This window comes from Miniopterus natalensis, chromosome 4 (genome assembly GCF_054644295.1).
Source record: "Miniopterus natalensis isolate mMinNat1 chromosome 4, mMinNat1.hap1, whole genome shotgun sequence".
NCBI lineage: Eukaryota > Metazoa > Chordata > Mammalia > Chiroptera > Miniopteridae > Miniopterus > Miniopterus natalensis.
The window spans coordinates 78558180-78570373 of NC_142084.1; the positions used below are offsets into that span (position 1 = coordinate 78558180).

General features: G+C 40.7%; 1 protein-coding gene and 2 non-coding genes across 3 annotated transcripts in view; 1 reads left to right on the plus strand and 2 right to left on the minus strand.

Annotated features, from left to right (window-relative positions):
* Positions 1-12194, plus strand: part of ZNF496 (zinc finger protein 496) — a 35880-nt gene that overhangs the window by 12064 nt on the left and 11622 nt on the right. The window lies entirely within an intron of this gene.
* LOC148093386 (small nucleolar RNA SNORA33) lies at positions 166-295 on the minus strand. The gene has a single exon (XR_015714474.1). It is a non-coding gene; the product is annotated as a small nucleolar RNA SNORA33 (small nucleolar RNA).
* On the minus strand, positions 3845-3949 carry LOC148093387 (U6 spliceosomal RNA). The gene has a single exon (XR_015714451.1). It is a non-coding gene; the product is annotated as a U6 spliceosomal RNA (small nuclear RNA).

Here is a 12194-nt window from a genome sequence, read left to right on the forward strand (position 1 = left end):
ATCAGTCTTCATTTCCCTGGGGACACATGCCCAGGTATACAATTGTTGGGTTGTCTGGTATCTTTTTCCAGAGTGACTGTACCATTTTACATTCGCACTACATTCCCCACATCTTGCCAACATTTGATGTTGTCACTGGTTTTAATTTAATTAATTAATTTATTTTCTTATTGCCATTTTCAGGGACCTTAATGACTTCAATGTCTTTAAGGCTCGTAACATGGCTTTACTATTGCCAGCTTTGTCTAAATTTCTGCAGAAACACATTCAGGTAAGCAGACTCATTGGCTGGCTTTCATTGTTTTTTATTTTAGCTATTCTGATAGATGCACACTATCTCCTTTGGATTTAAATTTGCATATCTCTCATGGCTAATGAAGTTGGGCGTCTTTTCACGTGCTCATCTGCAATCTCTATATCCTTTCCATAAAAGGTCTCTTCATGACTTGCCTGTGTTTTAATTGGATCGTTTTGCTTTTTTTACTGTTGAGTGTTGAGAACTCTTTATATAGTCTGTGTACTTGTCCTTTGTTGGATGTATGTTTTGCAAATATTTCCTGTCATCCCAGCCCTTTCACAGGGTCTTTAGCAGAGCAAAAGTTTTTAATTTGGGTTAAGTTCAGTTTGTTAATCTTTCCTTTTAAGGATCATTCTTTTGGTATAAAATCTAAGGACTCTTTGCCTATTTTTAGATCCCAAAGATTCTCTTATATTTTTTCCTCTAGTTATCCCTTTTACATTTAGGTCCAGAATACATTTAAGTCTATAATCTGTGATCCATTTGTATTTGTCTGTGATCTCTAATTTTTGGATGCAGTGGAGAATTAGATCACAGTACTTTTTTTTGGTTAGTGGATGTCCAGTTGCTTCATCACCATTGGCTGAAAAGTTTGTTTCCACTGAATTACCTTTGTTTTCTTGTCGAAAGTCAGTTGAGCATATTAGTATGGGTCATTCTTGGGTTCTCTGTTTTGTTCCATTGATGTAACAATGGTTCTCTGTTTTGTTCCATTGTTTCTTTCTTTCTACTAATAGTACACAGTTTATATGTTAGTCTTGAAATTGGGTAGACCAGTTCCTCTTATATTTTATTCTTCTTTTTCAAAATTATGTATTTTTGTTTTTTTGCCTTTCTGTATGCATTTTAGAATAATCTTGCCCACATCTGCAAAAAGTCCCACTGAGATTTGATATGAATTTTGTTAAATGTGTGTGTCAATTTAGAGAGTATTGACATTTTTACTGTCTGGGGTCTTGTGATCTGTGAATGCGATATGCCTCTCTGTTCAACACTTTGATTCCTTTCATCACTGTTTTGTGATTCTCAACATACAAGTTCTGTATGTGTTTTGTTACATTTATACCTAAGTACTTCATTTTTTAAGCAATTGCAAATGGTATTATATATAGAGTCCTAGATTTTCTATGTAGACAATTATTTCATCTGCAAATAAGGACAATTATATTTCTTTCCAGCATTTATGCCTTTATTTTCTTTTCTTGACTCATTCCATTGGCTAGAACTTCCAGCACAATGTTGAATAGCAGTGGTGAGAGAGGATATCCTTTCCTTGTTCCCAATCTTTGGGGGAATGCGTCATCTTTCACCATTAAATATGCTGTTAGCTATAAGTCTTTGTAAATTCTCTTTATCAAGTTGAGGAAGTTCCTCAATTTTTTTTCCCCTCTGAGGTTTTTTATTGTGTATGGGTATTGAATTTAGTCAAAGCTCTTTCTGCTTCAGTTGATAATGAACATGTGAATTTTCTTTAGGCTGTTAATAAGGTGGATTACATTGACTGACTTTTTAATATTGAACCAGCCTTGCATCCCGTGAAGTAAACCCCTTCTTGTCTTGGTATAAAATCTCTTTATATATTACTGGGCTTTGTTTGCTATTATTTTGTTAAGGATTTTGTATCTATTCAGGAGGGATTATTGGTTTGTGGTTTTCTTTACTGACTTTGTCTAGCTTTGGTCTCAGGGTAATACTAGCTTCATAAGATGAGTTTGGAAGTGTCCCCTCCTCTTATTTTCTAAAAGAGATTGTGCAGAATGGGTGTTAATTCTTTGAACACTTGGTAGAATTCTCTGGTGAAACCATATGACCCAGGAGAGTTCGAGGGAGTGGAGCGGAAGTGGTATTTTAATTATAGGTTCAACACCCTTAAAGGTTATGGGGCAATTCATACTATCTACCTCATAGTAGATACGCTGTAGTGGTTTGTGTTGCTCAGGGAATTGGTTCTTTTCATCTTAAGTTGTCAAACTTATGGGCGTGGAGTTATTTGTGCTAGTCCATCATCCTGTCATCAGCAGGGTCTGCGATATCCCTGCTCTATTCCTGATACTGGAAATGTCCTCCTCTCTTTTTTTCTTAGTCTTGCTAGAGGTTTCAATTTTATTGGTCTTCCCAAAGAACTAACTCATTGGTTCATTGATTTTTTTCTTTTTCCCCCTCCTGTTTTAATGTTTTCAGTTTTTTGAGTTTTTGTCTCATCTTTATTATTTTCTTCCTCCTGCATGCTTTGGGTTTATTTTATTATTTCCTTTCTAGGTTCCTGAGGTGGAAGCTTACGTTATTGATTTGGGACGTCCTCTTATGTAAGCATTTCTAATGCAGGCATTTTAGCACTGTAAATGTTCCTCTTAATACTGCTCTAGTTACATCCCACAAATTGTAATACGATGCATTTTTATTTTCATTCATTTCAGTATATTTTGTATTTCTCATGAGCTACATTCTTTGACCTAAGGATTATTTAGAAATGTATAGTTTAATTTCCAAGGCTTGAGGTTTTCCTGTTAGCTTTCTATTACTGATTTCTAGTTTGATTCTGTTGTGATCAGAGAACACAATGTATGATGTCAGTTCTTTCTGATTTTGGGCGGGTTTCTTCTCTCTTTCTGGGATGGCCCAGAATGTGTGGTCTGTCTTGTCATATGTTCTGTTGGTATTTGAAAAGAACATACATGCTGTTCTTATTGGGTGTTCCGTAAATGTTGATTAGAGCCTGTTGGTTGATAGTGCTATTGACTTCTAGATCCTTCCTGATTTTCTGTGTAGTTGATTGTTCTGGTTTTTGAGAGAGGGGTGCTGACGTCTCCAACTGTAGTGATTTGTCTGTTTCTCCTTTTGGTTCTTTCAGTTTCTGCCTATGCAGCTCTCTGTTTGGTGCATATGCATTAGAATTGCTACTCACATATTTACATGCATATGTAGAAATGCCTTCTTGGGGAATAGACCTGTTTGTTATTATTAATGTTTGTCTCATCATTTTCTTTATGCTAAATTCTACCTTTTCTGGCATTAATATAGCTACTTCTTTTCCTTTTGATTAATGATGACATAATATATATTCTCCATCTTTTTACTGCCTACATCATTGTGTTTGAAGTGAGTTTCGTTTAAATAGCACATACAGGTAGACCTCATGTTACTACATTTTGCAAATACTGTGTTTTCATCAATATCAAGGCAAGACCTTCCACCAGCAAAAACATTATTACTCACTGAGAGCTCACATGATGGTTTGCATTTTTTTTAGCAGTTAATTAAAAAAAAATTAAGGTATGTATGCTGTTTATTTTTTTATCTTCATTTATTTTTTAAAAAATGGAATGCTTCACCTGGCCAGGCGTGGCTCAGTGGTTTAGCGTTGACCTAGGATCCAGGCGATCGGGGTTTGATTCCCGGTCAGGGCACATGCCCAGGTTGCGGGCTCAATCCCCAGTTGGGGGCGTGCATGCAGGAGACAACCGATCAATGATGACCCTCTCATCATTAATGTTTCTATCTCTCTCCCCCTCCTTTCCTCTCTCTGAAATCAATAAAGATATTTAAAAAAAAATGGAATGCTTCATGAATTTGCGTGTCATCCTTGCACAGGGGCCATGCTAATCTTCTCTGTATTGTTCCAATTTTAGTATATGTGCTGCCGAAGAGAGCGGGGCACATTGTTTTTTTTAGACAATGCTAGTGCACACTTAACAACTACAGTGTAGTGTAAACATAACTTTTATGTGCACTGGGAAACCAAGAAGTTCATGTGACTCCCTTTATTGTGATATTTGCTTTGTTGCAGTGGTTTGGACCCGAACCTCAGTATCTTTGAGGTATGCATATAGTTCAGTCATGTTTTTTTGTTTGTTTGTTTTTTAAATATATCCTTATTGATTTCAGAGAGAGAGAAACATTAATGATGAGAGAGTAATTGATCAGCCACCTCCTGCCCCCCCCCCCCCCCCCCGACTGGGGATTGAGCCTGTAACCCAAGGTTCAATTACCATGTGCCCTGACTGGTAATTGAACCTCGATCTCCTAGATCCTAGGTTGATGCTCAGCCGCTGAGCCATGCCCAGCAAGCCAGTCATGTTTTTTAATCCACTACCAGTTGCTGTGCTAACTGATGTATTTTAACATAATTTGTATTTTAACATAATCATTGACATGTTAGGGCTTAAATCTGTCCTTTCCCATCTTGCTTTTTGTTTCCCTGTTTTCTTGTTCTTGCCTTTCTATGGGTTACTCAAACATTTTTTAGAATTCCATTTTGATTCACCTAGTATATTGTTGAGTGTATTTATATTGCTAAAGAAAAAATATACAATGCTCCTTATTTAAAGATGGTAAGGCAGACTTTATTCAGGACCATTGTGATAGATGTAGGGACCACTGCAATGGGATTTTATAGTAGGGGACATATAGTGGGCTCATCTCCAAATACAGCATGGACAAGAGGAAATTTGTAGCCAAGGAGCAGGATTGAGGGTCATTGGATAGAAAATTACTAAGAGGAAACATCAGGGATGAGGAGAACTTTGGGGTGTTCTGAGACCCAGTTTCTAATGTGGGGGTGTTTCCCCCTTGTCCACAAAAAATTCTCAAGGAACACATGGATCCCACAACCTAAGGGCTCGGTCCTGGAAGACCACACCCACTCCTCCCACTTCAGACACCAGTCAGAAGCCCACACCTTTCCTTCTGACCGACCAGCTATAAATCAGAGGTTCCTACAGCCGTCTTCTTGGATTTGATTAATTTGCTAAAGTGGCTCACTGAACTCAGAGGAACATTTTAGTTACAAGATCACTGGTTCATTATAAAAGAATGTGACTCAGGAACAGCCAGATAGGAGAGATGTACAGAGCAAGGTATGTGGGAAAGGGCTAAGGTTTTCCATACTCAGCCCACCACTCTCCTGGCATCTCCACGTGTCCACCAACCTAGAAACTTTGAACCCTATCCTTTTGGGTTTTTATGGAGGCCTTATTACATTGTTGTGATTCATTAAATCACTGGCTGTTGGCTATTGATTCAATCTCCAGTCTCTCTTCCTTCTCTGGAGGTTGGGGGAGGGGTTGGGACTGATATTCTACCCCTATAATCACTGGTTGGTTCCCCTAGCAAACAGCCCCATCTTTAGGTAAGGTTCACCACATTAACATAACTAAAGAACTTTTGTTGCTCTCATCACTTAGGAAATTCCAAGGGTTTTAGTAGCTCTGTGCCAGAAAGTGGGGAAGACCAAATATTATAAATCACTGTATCACAGTGGGGGTTCTGGCTAAAGTGACCTAACAGGATTCTTGCTAAAGACAGGCCAGTGCTATCAGATGTCACCTGGGGATGGTGGAGGGTGAGGAACCTGATCAGATATCCAGGATGATCAGATATGAGGGGTGGGTTTTTACAAGGAAGTCCACAGATGAGCCCAGGAGTAGGGTCAGGAGCCTGACTAAAGTTTGTCAACCAAAGAATTTTTGTCAATATAGCATTTTTAGAGATTGCTCTGGTATTACATTGTATATGCATAACTTACCACATCTTTGACTTCTCTTCACCCTTCCTCTTTTCTGATACAATTGATTTAAATAGTTTCTTTAATACATTAGAAGCACATCCCAATGTTAAAATTTTACTTTAACTATCAAACCTTATTTAGAAAACTTAGAAGGAGAAGGAAAGCCTATTGCACTTAGCCATATTTTGGTTTACCATTTTCTTCCTTATGTTCCACATTTCCTTTTATTGTGAGGGGGAGGGAGAAATTTTCCTCTGCTGTTCTAGGTTTGTTCAACTTGTCTACTAATTAAATCTACACGAGACAGATTAACAAGAGGAAATAACCAAATTTAATACATACATACCAGGAATCCCATATACATGAGAGGTTCTGTACGTGGAGGAATTAGTGGGTCAGATGTCCCAGACATGAGTGAGTATGAGGTTCTTGAGGTACCACTGAAACTGAGCACTTTCAGAAGCCCCGATGGGAGAGTGAGGTGTGGTAGATGACTTTATTTGCATGGAGTTACATTCCTCAGGTTGCAAAGACCCCTGCCCCTTAAACCAGTCCTGAAAAAGGTGCAGCTGGGGTTCCAGTAGAGCCAGAAGGAGGGCCAGTGTCCAGAGCTTCTGTTCCATGTTGCAGCCGGGTCCAGTTCAGCATCAGTTAATTAAAGTCCATTAGTCCATTGTGTAGATCCCACATGGCCATGAGCCACGTGGGCACAGGGGGAATACATCCCCTACAACAGGAGTCACAGGAGCGCAGGCAAGCAGGGAAAGCAAGAGCAAAGGGAGCAAAAACTAAGAGAGAGTGCTCCTTTGTTCCAGATGTGACCTTGTGATACTATCCAACCAGGGCTTGTGTCACATCTTTATCCACTTGTCTGTTGATGGGCACTTGGGTTGCTTCCATGTCTTGGTTATTGTAAATAATTCTGCACAAACATAGGGATGCATATATCTTTTTAAATTAGTGTTTTGGATTTCTTTAGATAAATACCCACAAGTGGGACTGCTGGGTCATATGGTAGTTCTATTTTTAATATTTTGAGAAAACTCCATACTGTTATCCATAGTGGCTACACCAGTTTGCAATCCCACCAACAGTGCATGAGGGTTCCCTTTTCTCTACGTCCTGCCAGCATTTATTGTTTGTTGATTTATTGATGATTACTATTCAGACAGTTATGAGATGAAAAGTCATTATGGTTTTAATTTGCATTTCCCTGATGATTAGTGATGTTGAGCATCTTTTCATACGTCTATTGGCCATCTGCATGTCTTCTTTAAAGAAATGTCTATTCAGGTCCTCTGTCCATTTTTTAATTGGAATATTTTTTAAAATGTTAACTTGTATGAGTTCTTAATGGCATCTAGAATGGTGAATTCTTTCCAGAGGTTTTCATTTACTTTTCTTAGATCCATCAGAGGAATCACTACGGCACCTATGGTCTTAGGAAATGTGTTTCTTAAATAAGTTTGAAAGTCAGAATTATTCCTTGATTCATGGGCTGCAGAATGGATGCTGTATTAGCAGGCATGAAAACAACAAAATCTCATTCTGCATCTTTATCAGAGCTCTCGTGTGACCAGGTGCACTGTCAGTGAGCAGTAATATTTTCAAAAGAATCTTTTCTGTGCAGTAGGTCTGAACAGTGGGCTTAAATATTCAGTAAACCATGTTATAAACAGATGTGATATATAGAGCACAACCAGAGTAGATTAGCATAATTCTTAAGGGCCCTAGAATTTTCAGAATGTACATGAGCACAGCTTCAACTTAGTCACAAACTGCATTAGTGCCTAACTACAGTCAGCCTATCCTCTGAAGCTTTGAAGCCAGGCACTGATTTTTCCTTTCTAGCTATGAAAATTCTAAATGACATCTCCCAGTATAAAAGGAAAGAAAGAAAGCCAAGATAAACTGACCTCTAGGCCTCTTGTGCCAAACAGTTAAACAAGTTATGAATGCAAAGGAAAAGTTCTTGAAGTAAATTAAAAGTGCTTCTCCAGTAAACACACAGATGGTAAGAAAGCGAAACCCGTATTGCTGATATGGAGAAAGTTTTAGTGGTCTGGCTAAAAGCCCAGCCAGCCGGAACATTCCCTTAAGCCCAAGGCTAATACAGAACCAGACGCTAACTCTCTTCAATTCTTTGAAGGCTGAGAGAGGTGAGGCAGTTGCAGAAGAAAAGTTGGTTCATAAGGTTTAAGGAAAGAAGCTGTCTCCATACCACCAAAGTGCAAGATGAGGCAGCAAGTGCTGATGTAGAAGCTGCAGCAAGCCATAGCCGGTTTGGCTCAGTGGTTAGAGCATCCGCTTGTGGACTGAAGGGTCCTGGGTTCGACTCCAGCCAAGGGCACGTACCTTGGTTGCAGGCTCGATCCCCACCCGGGTCTGGGTGCGTGGGGAAGGCAATCAATCGATGTGTCTCTCTCACATGCCTCTCCCCCCCCCCCCCCCGCCCCTCCTCTCCTTCTCTTCCACTCTGTCTGAAAGCAGTGGAAAAAAATATCCTCAGTTGAGGATTAAAAAAATTAAATAAAAAAAAATAAAAAGAAACTGCAGCAAGTTATCCAGAGATCTAGCTATGACAATTAATGAAGGTGGCTACACTAAACTACAGATTTGCAGTGTAAGCCAAGGTGTGCCTGTATTGTGGTTTCAGTTCTAACACTTCCATTGCATTATTCTTGTTACTTTCTGTTTTCTTTGCTGAGACTATTTCTTTGCAGAGGCTTTTTCATTTATTTTTAGTGTGTTGGTAATTGCTCACTGAAGGATTTTTATCAAGGCTTCTTCTTTGTCAGATGGTTCTCACATCTCACATCTGTTGGTCTTTTTTCCTAAAGTTTGAGATTCCTCCGTGGTCTCCATTGTCCCTAAAGGGGACTCCTGAGTGGAAGTGGGAGCTCACCAATGGTCTGTGTGCGTGTGTGTGTGCGTGCGTGTGCACGCACGTGTTTGTGCACGCATGTGAAGGGGCTGCCATTGGCCCGCAAGGACTGAAGTCCCGGCTCCCCCTTGGCCCTCCTGAGACCCCTCACTGCAGCCTGGTATAAGGGAAGTCTAGGCTCCCTGTTTGTTCTGTGGTGCTTGGTGGAAGTAGAGCAGTTATTGTCTGTCTAGCTCTGCTGCCCTTTCCTGGTTCTATGGCTGAGTGAACAGGTTTTGTTGGGTTTTATTTTTTTCTGTGCCTGCTGGTATTCCTGGATTGCAAGCTCCTTCAGCTTCAAGTTTGATATATGAGGCATAAGAAAAACCGGGGTCCTCAATACCGTTCCGTTCCTTGGGACCCCATATCCCTAGCCTGTCGGGGTTTGAGCTGTCCTTACTGGAAGAAATCAGGAAAAAACACATCTGCCCTGTCTCTGAGAAGGCCGCAGAATTTCCCCCATCCATTGTCACTGTAAAAATTGGCACGATTTAGAAAGTGAAAGTATGTTGTTACATGTCCCCAGTTACCTCAGAAGGTCTCCAAGTGTTTTGATGCACTTTCTTCTGGATTTTTCTCTGCCATTGTGTCTGTGTCTTGCTGGGGTCACACTGCAGAGCACTGTATCCTGTTTTTATGCTTTTCCCCAAGTGTAAGCTTTTCCTCATATGACACCAAAACTGCCTGGGTATCTTAATAAGTATCTATGTCAGCGTTGTCCAGGTGGCTACTGGAGGGCCACTGCTCATTCACCTGCTCTGGCACTCTGGTTTGCTTCCACAGCTTGTGAGCAACCTTGCCTACTATGTTGTCTCAGACACCAAGGGTCAAAGGGAAAAAGATCCGTATCTCTTTGGATAGTATGTGCTGCCTATTTTTTCCTGGGAATCTGCAGAGCCAGACACGCCCCCCTCCCAGTGCTGTCCCAGAGCCCAGATTCCTCTCACATTTCATCAGTGGTGGCATTTAGCATCTTTTCCTCATTAAGGGACTGTCAGGGAGGGAAAAAACTCTTTTTCTCTACTTTCTTAGGTTCAGTGGCCGGGGCCCTGCAAACTGACAAGAGAGATTCACAGGAGAAAAAAAGACTGATTTCATATGCCTGTGGGTGCCTCACAGAAATGAAATGAAAATCTCGAGACAGCAGTCAGAGCTTATATACCATTTTCATGGAGAAATGACAAGACAAAGGAAAAGGATTTTGAGCTTCAAGGGGCAGTAAGTTGTGGGCAGGTAAATATACGTGGACACTGATGGAGATGAGGGTTACTTAGTAGTTTGTTATGCTGACTTGGGCTGAAAAGAGTCTAGAGCTCTGCCTGGTAACCCAGAGTCATTCTGCCCTTCCTGGTAGGAGAGGGGAATGGGCTTCCTCCATAAAGGGAAGTTCAGAGTTTGTTTCTCTGTTTACTTCAGCTCAAAACAGTCTTTTTGCCAAGCTGGCTCATTTTGGGGTGGCGTATTTGATCCCCTTCAAGACCAACATCAAGTTATTTTCTACAAGCCTGTGGCTTTCTGATGCCTGTCTTCCATTCCTGGAACTTGTCCCTGGGGGACAGGCTTCCCCCACGCTTGCCCCTTTCTAGCAGCAAATCCACTTGGGGATGCCTTCAAATGCAGCCTCTCAGGCTGCACCCCAGACCGACTGAGGCAGAGTGTGTATTTTCACCCATATTTCCCACTGAGTTATATGCACATTGAGTTTGAAAAGCCCTGTTTCAAACTCCTGATTCCACTGTAGACATTTTTTTTTCTTTCTTTGTTCATTATCCACTGTAGACATTTTTGAAATTTTCTATTTTAACTTTTTCTTCGGAATTCATTTCAAACTCGGAGATTATAAGGATAGGACAGAGATTTCCAAATACCTTTTCATTGTAATTTCTCTGTATTCATTCTCTCTTCCCTTCCCTGTCTGCCTCACCTCCGACCTCTGTACACAGTTTTTCCTGAATTTTTAGAGTGCGATGCAGACTTTGTGCCTCTCTTTCTGTTTATACGGGAGCATATTTTCTAAAAGCTAGGACAGTTGCTTACCTAACCACAGTACAGTAGGTTCTCGAATAACGTTGTATTATTCAGTATCCTTTCATTATAACATTGATGAGGGGGAAAAGATCAGTTCCTGGCTGGGGTCAGGGCCACTCACTGTCCATGTGGAGCTGGCCCATTCTCCCCACGTCTGCATGGTTTTTCTCTGGGGACTCCATTCTCCTTCCTTGTCCCAAAGATGTGCATGAGGGCAATTGGTGTGTCTGCCTCATTCTGGTTTGAGTGTGGGTGTGGGTGTGGGTGCCCAGTGATGGAAGGGCTAGAAGAGAGTCCTGGCCAGGGTGGGGCCTGGGGCCTGCCTGTGCCCTGAGCTGCCTGGAGAGGCCCTGCTCTGGCCACTGTGAATGACACTGAATCAGTACGTGGGAAAGTCATTTTTTACATGTTCTTGTTAATCTTTTTTAAATGTCTGTATAGCTTAACATTTATTTCAGTGTTTGATATGAGAAGGATTTGGGGTCTCCATTTAGAAGTTTGGTGATGTTTTTGTGACCAGAAATATGCCATAGGAACTTGGTCTAGTTGATGTCAGTGACCCTCTGATCAAATTGGTTTTCTTATACATCATTTTGCTTAAAGTCACATTTCCAAGAACCTATCATCAGCATTAAGTAGGGACTTACCGTGTGTTTGTCACATTCTGGAAATTTAACATTTGAATAATACACACCAGGGTTGTGCTTCTCATTTCGTTGTCCCGGCTCCAGTGTTTCCTCCTTGGGGTTTCCATGGTGGTCATGGCATTGATAATTCTGAAGAGTGAAGGCTAGACCTCAGTCAGGTTTAATTCCTATTGAGGTTCAAGTCACACGTTTTGGTGGGAACGCTAGGCTGGGTCATGTCCTTCTGAGGGTGGCATCAAAGTAGTGTGCCACATAGGGGCCCTGTCAGCGCTGAGCACCGGGGTAGGATTCTTAGGTAATTTTTAATATGACATTTGTAGAATTTGGGTGTAATTTTTCTATAGACTTTTTAATATTAACATTGTTTTTAATCTTCACCAAAATGATGACCGGAAATGATATCTATATTTTTACTTTTTAAACATATTTTTGAGGTATAAACACATTTTTACCTGTTATGAATAGGTGCATATTATACACCTATTTAAGTGCAAAGTGTGGAGAGTTTTTGACAAGCGCCTACACTCAAGTAATTATCACCCCAGTCAAGATACAGAGCATCTCCATCACCCCAAATTTCTCTTGCACCCCTTTATAATAAAGCCGGGCTGTCATGCCCAGGCCAACATTAACTTCCTTTTTGTCTGAATGGATCCACTCTTGTTCTAGAATTTTATGTAAATGGAGTCATGCAATATGTCGTGTTTTGTGTCAGGCTTCTCTTACTCTGCCCAGTGACTTAAGCATTATTCGCTTAGTGTGTTTCAGTGGTTGGTTCCTTTCCATGGCTGA